The following is a 14578-nucleotide window of genomic DNA, read 5'->3' on the forward strand; positions in this document are numbered from 1 at the left end:
TGGCAGACTTCTTCCTTAGGCATTGAGTTTGTTGCACACAGACCCTGGCTTCTAGAATCATGGGGAGCTGTGTTCTATTGAGTCAGATCACAGGTCCAGTTGTCTACAATGACCAACAGTGCCTTTCCAGATTTCAAGCAGGAGTTTCTCTTGGTCCACCTGGTGATGCTGGGGATTGGACTTGAGACCTTGTGCATACCATGCAGATGCTTTACCACTGGTCAATGGCCCTTCCTGGCTTAAGGGGAAGATTGATTTGATCAATGCCCTTTGTTCCCTTGTTTCAGGACCTCCTAGGACCTGCCCTGTCAGTCAGGGCCATGACAAGGCTATGAGTGGCCATCCTTGAATCTAAAGTGGTGCATCCGTCTCATGGTCACTGAAATCAGCAGCTTGAGCTGGAGAACTTGAAGTGCAGCAAGCACTAGCCCATTTTAGCTGGCAAAGGAAGAAGGCCTGACTAACTGCTATGATCATGCTATTTATACCACGCCTGGCCAATCCAGATGCTCCTGTTGTTGTTGATAATAATAATAATAATAATAATAATAATATAATAATAATATTATATTACCCCACCCATCTGGCTGGGTGTCCCCGGCCATCCTGGGCGGCTTCCAACAAATATTAAAATACATTAGAATATCACAGATTAAAAACTTCCCTAAACAGGGCTGCCTTCAGGTATTTTCTAAATGTCAGGTAGTTGTTTATCTCTTTGACCTCTGATGGGAGGGTGTCTGACTCTTCGTGACCGCATGGACCAGAGCACGCCAGGCACTCCTGTCTTCCACTGCCTCCCGCATTTTGGTCAAACTCATGTTAGTAGCATCGAGAACACTGTCCAACCATCTCGTCCTCTGTCGTCCCCTTCTCCTTGTGCCCTCAATCTTTCCCAGCATTAGGGTCTTTTCCGGGGAGTTTTCTCTTCTCATGAGGTGGCCAAAGTATTGGAGCCTCAGCTTCAGGATCTGTCCTTCCAGTGAGCACTCAGGGCTGATTTTCTTGAGAATAGATAGGTTTGATCTTCTTGCAGTCCATGGGACACTCAAGAGTCTCCTCCAGCACCATAATTCAAAAGCATCAATTCTTCAGTGATAAGCCTTCTTTATGGTCCAGCTCTCACTTCCATACATCACCCAATTGCAGAGGGCAATGTTGGCCACCCCTATAATTCCTCCGTTCCTGAGCGTGCTGTGTGCATGCAGCTCATAGTACCTGCTAGGTTTCCTTCCCATCTGAGTTCAAGCCCAGAGATCCTGAAACTACACATGTTTATTTAGGAATAAATGTAGGTGCCTTATATCAGGCAATGGCATTTGTCCATCGAGACTAGGGATGGGGAGCTTTCAACCCAAACATGGCCCTCCAGGAGTTCAAATTTGGCCCACAAGGCTCTTCCCCCACCCCAAACTATGCCTCCCTATCCTGATATCATATGTGACATCAAGTGTGCAGCAGGTAGAGTCATGTCTGCCAGTGTGCACAGCCAGGAGCCTGAAAGTGCAGCTCCAACTGTGCATTGGCAAAGGATGGGCAGTTAAACCAAAGTCTGCTGGATCAGGGGCATGGCAGTTCCCTACAGGGAACTCCCTCACCCACCTGATGACTTCAAATGCCTTTTCCTCGTGATTGTGATGGACCTGCAAAATGCTATGAGCTGAATTGCTGCCTGTGCTGCTTCTCATGAGGAAAAACCAGGTGGTTTGTGGGCGAGTGGGGGCATGGAAGCAAGACCAGGAAGAGGAATCTTATTGCTGCATGCACACTGCTGACAAAAGCATCGATTTTGCTATTTAGATGTTGGTGAGATTTAATGAAAAGCATAAAATGGGAAGTGCTCGGCTAGATTATCCCCGTGAACAGAATACTCATCAGGAAGCACTCAAAGCACATGCTTGGAAGAAGGGTGTCGAAAAGAATGGGAGAGCTTTGGCCCAGCAGTCAACATGGAAGTGGTCTACTGGACAGGATGTAAAAGGGACTAAGAAGTAAGCCTTTCGTAGCATCAAGGGAAGGGGAAGGTTGAGAGTGTTTTGCGGAATGGGGTGAGAAACAGGTTAGAGAGATTTCTTGACTTTTTTTTTAAGAAAAAGGCCTTCTCTAGTACTTTAACCTCTAAGCGCCTTACAGTAACACATCTCAATTAAAAAAAAATGCTGCAGTCATAATAAAACACCTAAAATCAGCATTAAATGGCTTTTAGCTTTGTATAAGTTATCACTGGCGGTTCCCTCGCTGCGAGAAGCCAAGTTACAGGGAACCAGGCAGAGGGCCTTCTTGTAGTGGCGCCCGCCCTGTGGAATGTCCTTCCCACCAGATGTCAAAGAGAAAAACAACTACCAGACTTTTAGAAGATATCTGAAGGCAGCCCTGTTTAGGGACGCTTTTAATGTTTGACGGACTATTGTTTTAATATTTGTTGGAAGCCGTCCAGAGTGGCTGGGGAAACCCAGCCAGATGGGTGGGGAATGAATGAATGAATGAATAAATAAATAAATAAATAAATATTAATTATTATTATTATTATAGTAGTAGTAGTATTTATTATATAATAATTATTATTTATAGCTGACAGCCTTCATGTTTCTTCATGTTTCTAAATGGTAATAAAGTGTGGATTGGCAAAGTGGTAAGCCCTTAATAGAAATGGCCTTGTGTTAATGACCCAGCTAGGAGTCCTGCGTTGAGATTCCTGCATTGCAGGGGGTTGGACTGGGTGGTCCTCAGATTCCCTTCTGACTCTGCAGTTCTATGATTCTATGGAAACATGGCTCTTGTTGTGTATGGACCCCAAGGACAACCTTTTCCTGTTAGCTGTCAGGTAAGGCATATGCCTCCCTCTCTGGGCACCTGCTTTTGTATACGATGCAAACTCTCCTCCTGGACTCATTGGCTCTCCCTTCCTGGCCGCCATATGGCCAAAGATTCCAATATGCTTTTGAGCTTTGGTTACGCTGCTGTCAACACAGATGGCTGGCGATAAAGCTACCCACAGACCTGTTAAAGTTGAGTAGCTGCCATTAACTTATTGCCAGGACTGTTGAATTCAAGGGCATGTCCAGATTTTGTGGGGAAGTGGAGGTGGAGGGAATACAAGACAAATGGCTCCTAATTCCTTCTGGCACCATCGCTCGCCAGCAAACAATGTCAGACTGGGAAGCGAGTGGTGGCCGAGTTGGGGATTAAGCCAGAGAGCCACTCTGTGGCTCAAACTCAGCAACCAAGTAGGGATTGTTTTGTTTTGAAAACTGCCGCTGCCGCCCCCCCCCCCAGTTCCTGGAGCAAACAAGGTCTTAGCTAATCAATTTAGCCAGTGTCTGCGAGTTACACCATGGCACAAGTTGGTGTTGTGAATCCTGATGATCATACAAACTTCCACCATTGGAAGGCAGGAATTGGCTGTTTTAGAGAGTTTGACTGCTGCTGGCTGGCTGTTTTGTAGTAACAACAACACTCACTGTGTGCTCCAAGTGCCTTGCCTTGCATTTATCAGCTCAGTAAACATTAAAAATAACTCTGTAAGAGAGGGGACAGTCATCCTTACGGACTCTCTCTCTCTCTCTCTCTCTCTCTCTCACACACACACACACACACCCTATGCAAGACATATGGGCAGGACACAACCCAAATATGCAGGATGTAACCAAAATGTGCAGGGGGAAAAGTGCATCACAAGCGATACCTGCAATAAAATGTTGTAGCCCCAAGTGCTCCTGTTCCCTCTACCAGCGAGCCTCCACATACAGTACTCTGATAGATAGATGCAAGCTCCCCACTTCCTCTTCCTTGTGTGGGTTGAAATGTTTGAGATGAGGGGGAAGGAGCACCATTCATCCTTGCACGAGAGTACTGGGTGGGAGACAGCAACCTGGCGTGACTGACATGTGGCAATCTGCATTATTTTATACAGTTTTATACAGTTCTGTCAGTGGATGGTTTCATTGTTGTCTTGGTGTTTTTGTCGTATATTTCAAGTTGAGTAGAAAGATTGATTGGTGATGGAGTGGGAGATAACTGGAATACTAGGTGGGGTGGTGTGTTTGTGTGTACTGATGAATGCATGTGAGGTGTAGGAGTAGAATGGGTTGAGTGATATGGAACAAGAAGTTTGTACTGTATGGTTTTGTGTAACTGTAAGGCAGAATTTGGGGTGTGATGTCTTTGCGTTAGTGGGATGAGTGTTGTATAGTGAGGGTCAGGATGTGCCTTGCAAGAGGCGGGGTGAAGAGGGAAGGATCTCTGACGCTAAAATATGTTTCAAAATGTGCTGCTATGTTTTCGTTTGGGTTTTTAAAGTTGTTTTATGCATTATGTTGTAGTTTTCTTTTATACTGCATTGTATTTATTATACAGTAGTTTTTTTCTGTTGGAGATTATGCATACTGGCTGGAGAATGAACAAAATACAGTCAATATAAGCACATTACTTATGTATATGACCGGGAGGTGTGCCCAATTCCTTCTTTACAGAAGGATCTGGACATATACTTCCTGAAGCCTGGTGAATGTGCCAGTGGCTGGTTATTATGCACATTAACTACTCAATAAGTGATGCTTAGGACTCGGCCATTTTGAAAAAAGCCACTGTTTCTTGTTCCATCACAAAACAAAAGAAAAGAAAAAAACCAAGAAAAGAAAAGAAAGAAAACTTTATGTGAGTGTGTGTTAACTGGGCACTCGGACTTCCATTGTGGTTTCCAGTACAGCAGCAAAAGTCGCACCCCAAGCTTGGCGAACATGCTGGGGTGGCCCATCCTGCAAGCATTTACAACCTGGTCTTGGTTTCCACTTCTACATGCGCCACTTTAGCATCCAGTCTGGCAAATTCCATTACAATCAGGCACATTTAAGTCAAGCATTAACGGGCAATTGCACTTGTTAAGTGCCAGCAGCGCAGCTGAGATGATACCTTTTCATTCTCCACATTGCATTTTTAGAGATAGGTAACAAATCAAAAACTTTCTGCAGTTCGCATAATCATGCCCTTTGATATTTTTTAAAAAACAATCATTTACATCAAACACTGACTGAGTGTCCGATGGTGGTCACATATAGCTGTGGCTGGATCTATGATGCTAGTTCTGACCTGCAAGGATGGAAGGCTTCCTATCAGCAAAGTGACATGTAGAGGGTAGCCTGTTCAATAAAGAAGCAGCAGCAGCAGCTCATTTCATCATAACAGAGCGAGAGGCTCAAACATTCTTAAGCTAAAACAGGTGGGGAACCTCAGGTCCAGAGGCTAGATGTGCCTCTAACTGGCCCTTGGGACTCCCTCAGCGGCAACCACACCCTTTCTATCCAGACCACACCTCTCAGCAGATTTGCTTCATACTCTCTGAGGCTTTTTGTTCTACCTGGAAGGTATCATTGATTTGTGATAATGACTTTTGTTGCCTGGATGGAGGATAGGGTGTGTGTGTGTGTGTGTGTGTGTGTGTGTGTGCATAGGAACTAGCCTACTGTACAAAGGTTTAAAAGTTGCACTTGTTGCTCAACACACTGATGCTCACGGTACTAGGCTCACATTGATCATAGCTCCCCACACAAATACCAACCAGCTTTCTATTGCACATCCTGCCCCATTCTCTGCAGTTGGTTTTAAACATGAAATATGTTGTGCAACAGTCACTGATCCTTCATTCTCCTCTCCCTTTCTTTCCTTCCCCACAAATTTGCAATAACTGTGGGGACGCTTCTTAGAATACTTCCCACAGCTCCAAATGAGCAGTGTTTTGATCTAGAACACGGTTGATGGCTATCCAGGGGCGCTATGGGTCATGTGAGATGATAAGGTTCCTGAAAGATCCAGGCTACTAATGTGATTACTCGCATCTGCTGGGAAGATCCAGGTTTCCCAAAGAGCTTTCTCAATGGGTGACAGCCTGCTCCAAATTAATTTCAGGACTGGCACCTGAGGCTTGTAAAGGATGGCAAGATATGGAGTGTCAAAGGGGAGGGGGAGTTGGAGTCAATCCACTTTAACTGCACAAGTGTATGAGGCAGAGAGGCAGAGAATTCATTGACAAAGGCGGAAAGGATGAAATTAATTACAGCTCTAAAATCAATAAAGACTTGAACTCTGTTTTTTTTTAAGTTCTGACAATGAAAGTGAAAGAAAACAGTGGGGTGAAAAGGACATAACACAGACTTGTGGTGTGTGTGTGCGCAGGCATGGATGCTATTGCCTGTGTGTTATGTGCATGTACACATACATGTATGGCACACAACAGGGTCTTCAAAATGGGGAGGAAATAGCAAAGATCAAGCTTTGACTTCCACAGTCCATTAGTAAAAAAAAAGAAGGAAAGAGAGGAGGCATATGAGAAGAGGAGAGAGAAATTATCATCCCATCCTAAAGATGAGAGTAGTCTATTGAAGTGGAACAGCTCACACTACTGTAACAGCAGCTTGATGTATTTCACCTGGCTTTAAGGCCCACATGCTTTCAAGCACAGCTTCACAACAATAAGGGCTAGAATAAGTGCTGTTGTTGTTTTTTTAATGTACAAAGGCTGAGATTTTCTGGAACCTGCTCCTCAGCAGTCAATGGCGTGGTGCTCACCTGACCTCCGAACAACTGAGTCACTGCTGCTCACCAGGAAGGAGAGGGATGAAACAGCAGGGAGGTCAGTGCAGTACAAATGCACTGGCAGAGCCAGCTCCTGCCTCTCCCTCTGCCCCACAAAAACCCTCCTACTGGCTCCCCACTTCTTCCTAGTAAGCAGCTCCAATTCAGCTGCTGGGAGGTCAGGTGAGCACTGCTGTCCACTACTGCTGCTCCTAAAGTCACATTCTGCACTTTTACAAATTATAACATATGCACAGAACCCAGTTAGTAGAGGTTTGGTGAGCGTTCATTTCTGATTTAGCTGGTGTTCTGTCTGCCATACTCCATTTGCGACTTATGCTGCACCTAGGGATTTGAGATAAATTTGATTTTGTTTGCATTTAAAAGCAAACCTACAAATTTGCGCTGTCTGAAACAATGTGTGGAAAAACACACACCCTGGAAAGTGTTTGTTTGTTTGTTTATGCATTTTTTAACCCAGCTGTCCTCTGAGGAGCACAAGGTGGCATGCATGGTTCTTCTCCCTCTTTCCATTTTATTCTTACAATGACCCTGTGCATGGTAAAGGTAAAGGGACTCCTGACCATTAGGTCCAGTCGCAGACGACTCTGGGATTGTGGCGCTCATCTTGCTTTATTGGCCGAGGAGCCGGCGTACAGCTTCTGGGTCATGTGGCCGTTTGCCTTTCCGCCGGAGTAGTACCTATTTGTCTACTTGCACTTTGACGTGCTTTCGAACTGCTAGGTTGGCAGGAGCAGGGACCGAGCAACGGGAGCCCACCCCATCATGGGGATTCGAACCGCCAACCTTCCGATCGGCAAGCCCTAGGCTCTGTAGTTTAGACCACAGCGCCACCCGCGTCCCCAATGCATGGTAGGGTTAGGCTAAGAGACAGTGAGGGCTCGTCCATGGTCACCTGGCAATCCCCAAGTCTAAGTAGGGACTGGAACCCTCATCTCCCAAGTTCAATACTGTAACCACTACACTACACTGGCTGTCGTGGTGTTACTGCAAGATCCACTGCTTTGCCACCACATAACTACATCACCCTGGGACTGCTTCTTGCATTTTCAGCCCTCCCTGCAGCTCCAGTTCCTTATCAGCATGTCACATCTGGAGATTGCTGAGGTTGTGATACCTCTGAGTCTGCTTGGCCAGACCACTCAGACTCTGACCTTTGTTTGCAGATCACTGCCACTTTCCCAGCTTACTTGTCCATGGACCCCGGAAAGTGGACCTCTTGACCCCAGCTTTTGCTGGTCATGCTGTGACTGACTCCTCCTAATGTAGAGAAGAGGTACTGGGTCCATCCACTGAGGCAGGTCCTTACCTACTCCACCTCCTGCAGGCCAAGTTTGACAGGTGGGTGGGGACTCCCAACTGTCAATCACCAGATGACACAGTAATGTCACATGACTTGATTTTGCCCACACAGATTCGGCTGGTCATTTGGGCTTGCAAAGCACTGTGCAGGATGCTGTGCACAGCTCTTGATAGCCAGCTGCATCCTCACCCATAGTGGGCAGAACATTGTAAGCTGCCTTACTCCAGGTTAGATGGCTGTCCATTGATTCCAGTATAGTCTACTCTAACTGGCAGCAGATCTCCAAGGTCTTCCCTCCTTCTTATTTGGCACTGGTTCATTTGAACTGGCAATACCAGGGATCTTTTGCCTGCTCCTAGCATGTCCTTTCTCACGGAGCAATGAACTTCCCCAGGAACCTCTAAGTGCCTATTTATACAATTGAAGTGCAATTAAATACTTTAGGTAAAATATATATAAATATGACTTGCATTTCAAGCAGGCAGCCTGAGCAGTAAGACTGCATCTAGGTGTGCTAACTATTAATAGGAAAAGGGTTTGAGAACCATCGTGCTGATTGCAAAAGCAGTGGAGAGGAATGAGCATGTGATACTTTTTTAAAAAAGAAGAAGAAAAGAAAAGAGATCCTGGCAGTGTTTATCCAATAGGACCCCAATAGTGGAAAACATTAAGGGAAGTTTCCTAGGGGACAAAGAAAACATTAGCAACGGGTGACCCATCGTGTCGGGAAGGAGCAAATTACACAGCACAAACCTGATTGCTTTTCTGATGGAATTACAATATTAGCAGTTGAAGGAGGTGCGGTTGCTATATGTAATACCTTTAGATTTTCAGCAAAGTTGTTTGGATGGTGTCTCGCCAAGCCTCCTGTAGGTAATTCAGGCTGGTTTGGAAGCAAGCCCTGTCACGTGGACTGAGAAACGCGTGAAGGACAAGCAAAAAGGGTAATGGTGTTCTGTAATGCATTGAGTGCCGGGGAGTGTCATCTAATGGAGCGCTGTGGTGGCTGATGTTCTGTCTGCTCCTATTTAACATCTGCATTATATGATCTCTATGTGAGAGGACTCGGCATGCTAATCATACTCACAGCTGATATTAAATGGTGAGGTGTTGTGAACATCGGAGAGGGCAGAGAGATAATTCAAAGGGACACAGAGAGGTTAGAAATGTGACCAGGAAATACAGGGAGTAATGAGATTTGGCTTGAAGGCATCCAGCTAAGAATGGAGGCAGAGCATTTGGGTGCACGATTTCCCTTTCTCTCTCTCTTTGGGTGGAAAACAAGTATAAGAAGCAGTAGCAGCCCATGTGGTATGGTAGGGCAGAGCCACCCTGCAGAGATCATTGTCACTGCAGCTTACCTGGAGAAGGATCATTACACTGGGCTCTGCTTTGGGCAGCAGCAGAAGATCTTGGTCCAGCGTGGCTTTGGGAGGGACCTTCCTAGACATTTCAAACAAGCTGTGGTGGTTTGCCTAAACAGTTTGGGTCCAGAAAGTATCTTGCATAGGGGAGCTGCATAGGCAACATCCATGTCTTCAGCTTCTGTAAATTTGCTATGCAATATAGTTTTTGAGATACTGCAAGCAAGTCCTGCCAGCCCGGCGTGGAAGTTATCATGAAGGTGGTGGTGGGAGCTTGCTTGCAACACCCAGAGATGCTAATTGTGACAGGCAGCCAATGGGTGCAGATGACAGACCTCCAAGAAAGAAGGATTGGCGTGTGGTTGTCAAGTCAGAGTCATGATTGGAGTCATTGCCTCCCCACACTGCCATTTCCCCAGAACCCCTGGCTCAGTCTACCCACACCAGTTTGTTCTGCTACCTTTGTGCCATCAGAGTACAGCTTGCTCCCCTGCCAGGAATTCATCATAGCTGCTCATTAATGAGGCTGGATTCTTTAACTTGATCTGTCAGCTCATTGACAAATTTTGGAGACTCTTATTAGGCTCTTATTGAGGATGCACAGGACGGACGTTTTATTGCTGAAGGCAGCAGCTTGTGCGTGGTGTAGCGAGCAATGAGAAGGAAATGCACAGAGGCTTTTTAATGATCTGGAAGGAAATCTTCATTAGCACTGAGATCCTGCTATCAAGAGGGGTGGTATCCCAAAGAGAGAAAGAGAGAGAACTCCAGGGCATCAAACCTTGCATAGAGGATGGACTCATCATTCTCTTTAAGAGCAGAGTTCCAACCAAACTCTTGCAGTGGAAGAATGTCTATTCTTGGAGAGAGTGCCTACTATTTAGGGACGGGTGGATCTGTCAATTTTGGTTCTCAGTCTTCCAATCTTAAATTTAGTACAGTACTCCACATTACTGCAGATTTATGTGACTTTAAAAAAAAAATCCTTCATGAACATGTTTTTTTGCAAGCAAATTTTTGTCTGCCATTTTGTCTGCCCATCTAAGTGCAGCATCCTGCTCTTACAGTGGCTGACCAAATGCCTACTGGAAACCTGCAAGCTGGACATGAGTGCAACGGCACTCTGCCCACCTGCAGTTCCCAGCCTCTCCCATATTGCCTGGCTCTGCTTGCTTCACTGCTACCAGCTCAACAGGATCGGGATGGTGGGTGCTGGGAAAGGGGGTCCTGCTCAGTGCTCATGGGGTTTTCCTCTCCTTCCACTTTGCTGCCAAGGGGACAGGGAGGAGGCCAGGAGCGGTGCTGGAGGGTGGAGGTTTCTGGGGGTGCCAGTGCTCGGGTATGCACCAGGCTGAGGAGAGAGGCTCCTCCTGGTCCTTTCGGTGGCTCCTCTCACTGGGGGGGGGCATCCACGCCGACTTGGGGTAAGGAAGCAGCAGCAGCTCAGCCTTTGAAGCTGCCTCCAGTTTCTTACCCTCTCCAGCTCCTGGCTCAGAGTTCAGTGAGATGGGGCTAAAAGTTGGACCGTCTCCAACTTTGAATAACCAAACAAAACCCTGCATACCATTGCGTACTACCAGAAAAAAAGCACTGGGGATCAGTAAATCTGTCCATTTTGCTTTCTCTCTGTTTCTCATTCTTCCTATCTCAGGTTTATTTTGCCACTTCAGTTTGTGATATTTTTAATTGATTAATTAATTTCTTAGGCATCTACTAAAATTAGTCTCAAGGGGACGTGCAACAGAGAGAGAGAGAGAGAGAGAGAGAGAGAGAGAGAGAGTGTATGGGAAAGTGGTTAAGAGTCCATAACCCTTTTAAATACCTGAATATCTGAGGGTCAGGCAATGGTCTTTATCAGGAAGGCTGAACATGAGTAGGGGGAGGTTTGTTTCTTCTCTCCCCTGGCTGGAACACAGGTAGTAGCAAGAGGCTACATACCTAGCAATTGTCCAGTTCAGCCCCCAAAAACATTGCAATTGGAATGATTTTATATATATATTTTAAAATCTTGTAACTTGTAACTGCATGCAAGAAAACCATTCATTATTATTTTATTTGAATGTTGTCATGAAAATTCATCAGCAAATTTCCTAATTTCTTCTTATATTTCCAACTTCACTATTGGTCATTTATCATTTAAAGCCACTTTGCTGCGACATTATGTTTTAATTATCATCTTATGCTTTGTTTTGTTTTTAATTATTTCGCTTTTTATATTTAAAAAGTTAGTATTTTTTTATATAGAAACACAGGATAGAAATGCTGTACTTCAGAATGAGCACAATAAATAAATGTTCACCAGAATAACTTGGGGGGGGGGGAGAACATTCACCAGCAATTTAATGTGATGTTGCCTAATATACACCTTTTTAAAAATGCAATATTTAAAATACCCAGATCTGCAAAGCGATGTCCCCTAATATAGTTCACACTTGCACGTTATTTTCACTAATATTTGCATCTTTATACACACATTACCTATAGTGCATGCCTTTCTGTACCCAGTACTTGGCTGAAGAACTGCATTGTGAAATTCAGAAAAGTGAGAACGACGGCTGTGTTTTGGTTTATGTAACATTTCAGGAATTGCAGATTAGAAAAGTTTGCCTCTAAAAGTGAACTGAACCACAGCCCTTCAGCCATAATGCACCAATAAAATATCTACTTTGCTTATTTATTTATTTTTATCCTGGCCTTTTGCTCCATGCCGAAACAATCTGGGTGTTCCTATTTACCAACTTCCATTTGGGTGTGGGGCAAACAACAGAAGAAGGAGGAGAAATGAGCATGTTGGTCTCTATCTTATGGGGACCTTTGAACTGAAACAAAACAGCAATTTCAGAAGCAGCAGCAGCAGAATAACAAAGCAACGTGATGCCTCTGCCGTTTATCCTCCTTTCAAACCGATTTCAAGGGCTCCACTCTGTACATGTGTACCATCTAAAATCGATTCTGCCCACCCCACAAAGCATCCCCTCTCAAACCAGGGATTCCATTGATCGTTCACAGAGCACCCTTCCCCAGCCCAAACGAATGAATGCTGACGAAAGGTGGCTGTAAGCTTGCGGTAGTAATGGTTGGAGGTGTGCTTAAAATCAGTCTGCTTGCTTCCTCCCTCCCTCCCGTCCTTTTTTTTTTTTTTTTTGCATCTGTTCTCTGCTTTTATGGCTGGATGGGTTTATTTTATACGGTTCAGTGTTCTTTCCATTTGTTTTGCTTGTATTAGTCATTTATAACGTGACACCGGCAGGCGGAAAGCAAAGCTGCCATTTGGATGCAGAACACAGCAGTCGCAGGGAGCTGGTGAAACAACAGTCTACAGCTTCACGTATTAGCAACAGTAGAGATCAGAGAAATCCTCAGGGGCCAATTCTTCAGCCAGCTTTATGAGCATTTCTCCCCAACTCTTGTCAACTCTTGGAAGCTTGCATGCGTAAGTTTCATTTGCAGGCAGTAGCTCAGTGGTAGAGCACCTGCCTTGCAAGACGAAGGCCCCAGGTTTATTCACCGGCATCTCAGGTAGGGCTAGGAATGTCTCCCATCCCAAACAGTGGAGAGCTTCTGCTAGCCAGAGTAGACATAAGAAGAGCCTTCAAGATCAGCCCAATGGCCAATCTAGTCCAACATCCTCCTCTCACAGCAGCCAACCAAATGCCTGTGGGAAGCCCAAACGCAGGGCACGGGCACAACAGCTCTCCCACCTCTTGTGGTTACCAGCAACTGGTACTGTATTCAGAAGCAGGCTGCCTCCAACAGTGGAAGACAATAATGAACTAGATGCATCAGTGGTCTGACCTCAGTATAAGGTGGCTAAGAAGAATTCACAGGAATCTACCTAAACATATCCTGGGATATAGCTGTGCCTGAAACCGTGTGCCTCAAAATTGGACTCCCAGCAGTCAGGCCCTGGTGCCTTGCATCATCAACAGTCTGTTTCCATATCAAGCCTGGAATACTGAGCTCTGTGCTTTGAAGGGGCACTACCAGACTGCCTGAGTACTCTGTCAGCTGACTCCCAGGAACAATTCTGGTCCACCAGGCCCTATAAAAAGAGAGCAGGGCTGCCCTACCCTGGGTATGGTGAAGAAGCCCACCTCAGGGAGCAGATTTGGAAGCACAGAATTGGGGTGGGGTGGGGAGCAGAATTTGTCAACTTCTTAAATTCATTATATAATTTTTAACACCATGGGATTAAAATTTTCAGATTCCTTAGCATCGGGAACCAAACTGTCTTGGGCTATCTTTGAGAGAATGGAGAGGGTGAGGTTGTTGGGACTGCAGGCATCATCTGAATATCCAAGAGGATTAGACAAATTTGTGGAGGATAAGGTTATCAGTGCATATTTTAGGATAAAATGCATACATTGAGAGAAGATACATATTTACATTTTGCGTGTGTGTGTGTGTGATATTACATATTCATATATTAAAATATGAATTTTGGCCTGGATTAAAAAAAATACAGATCAATGTGTATGGCAATGCAGCAAAACAGATTTATGAAGGGCCAAACAGAAAATGACACATATTGGTAGTAGGGTGATCTGCCCACCCGTAAAAAAATCACAAATCTGCCAGAAAGGCATTAAGTTGGGGCAAACTTTGCTACTGGCTGGCTACTGTCATTGACTGGTAGCCCTAATGGCTTTGATTCGACCCCATTGCTGGAGGCAACACACATCTGAATACCAGTGGCTGGGAACTATGAGTGAAGAGAGTGCTGTGAGACTCAAGCTCTGCTTGTTGGAGCAGAGGGCTGCACTAGGTGAGCCTTTGGTACAATCCAACAACATTGTTCTTAAATTCATCAAAAATATCACTTTTGTCAGCTGTGGTGATTCGACAGTAACGAGGCCAGTGATATATCCCATGAAAGGCTCGCCATCTATCTACCGGTATCTTGCACAGGAGGCCCTTTCAGTCTAGCTAAGCTATTAGTGCCTAATTAGTTAATAATAATAATAATAATAATAATAATAATAATAATAATAATAATAATAATAAATCATAATAACGTTGCTTAGCTTCCCCTTGTCTGTCCATTTGCAGCCACATCAATTTCCCTATTGAGGGCTCGGATAGAGCTTTCTGTTTGTCAGAGACTGAAGGCTGTGCTGCTCTGTAGCAAACCTCTCCTGGCTTCTTGTCTTCATTAGCAAAGTTGCACTCTGGGAGTTTCCAACAGCGGTGCAACTTTAACAGCTCTGAGCGATGTGTGAGATTTTGGAAGAGCATACTTTGCCTTTGGCGGGCTTTTGCGCACTGAACCGCATTGCGCCCGTGCTCATTACTGTCAAAGGTTAGACAGAGCAACAGATTA

General features: G+C 45.1%; 1 protein-coding gene across 2 annotated transcripts in view; it reads right to left on the minus strand.

Annotated features, from left to right (window-relative positions):
* KIRREL3 (kirre like nephrin family adhesion molecule 3) overlaps nt 1–14578 on the minus strand; it is a 761063-nt gene that overhangs the window by 6838 nt on the left and 739647 nt on the right. The gene's annotated exons all lie outside the window — the stretch shown is intronic.

The sequence above is a fragment of the Lacerta agilis genome, chromosome 15, assembly GCF_009819535.1.
Source record: "Lacerta agilis isolate rLacAgi1 chromosome 15, rLacAgi1.pri, whole genome shotgun sequence".
Classification (NCBI taxonomy): Eukaryota; Metazoa; Chordata; class Lepidosauria; order Squamata; family Lacertidae; genus Lacerta; species Lacerta agilis.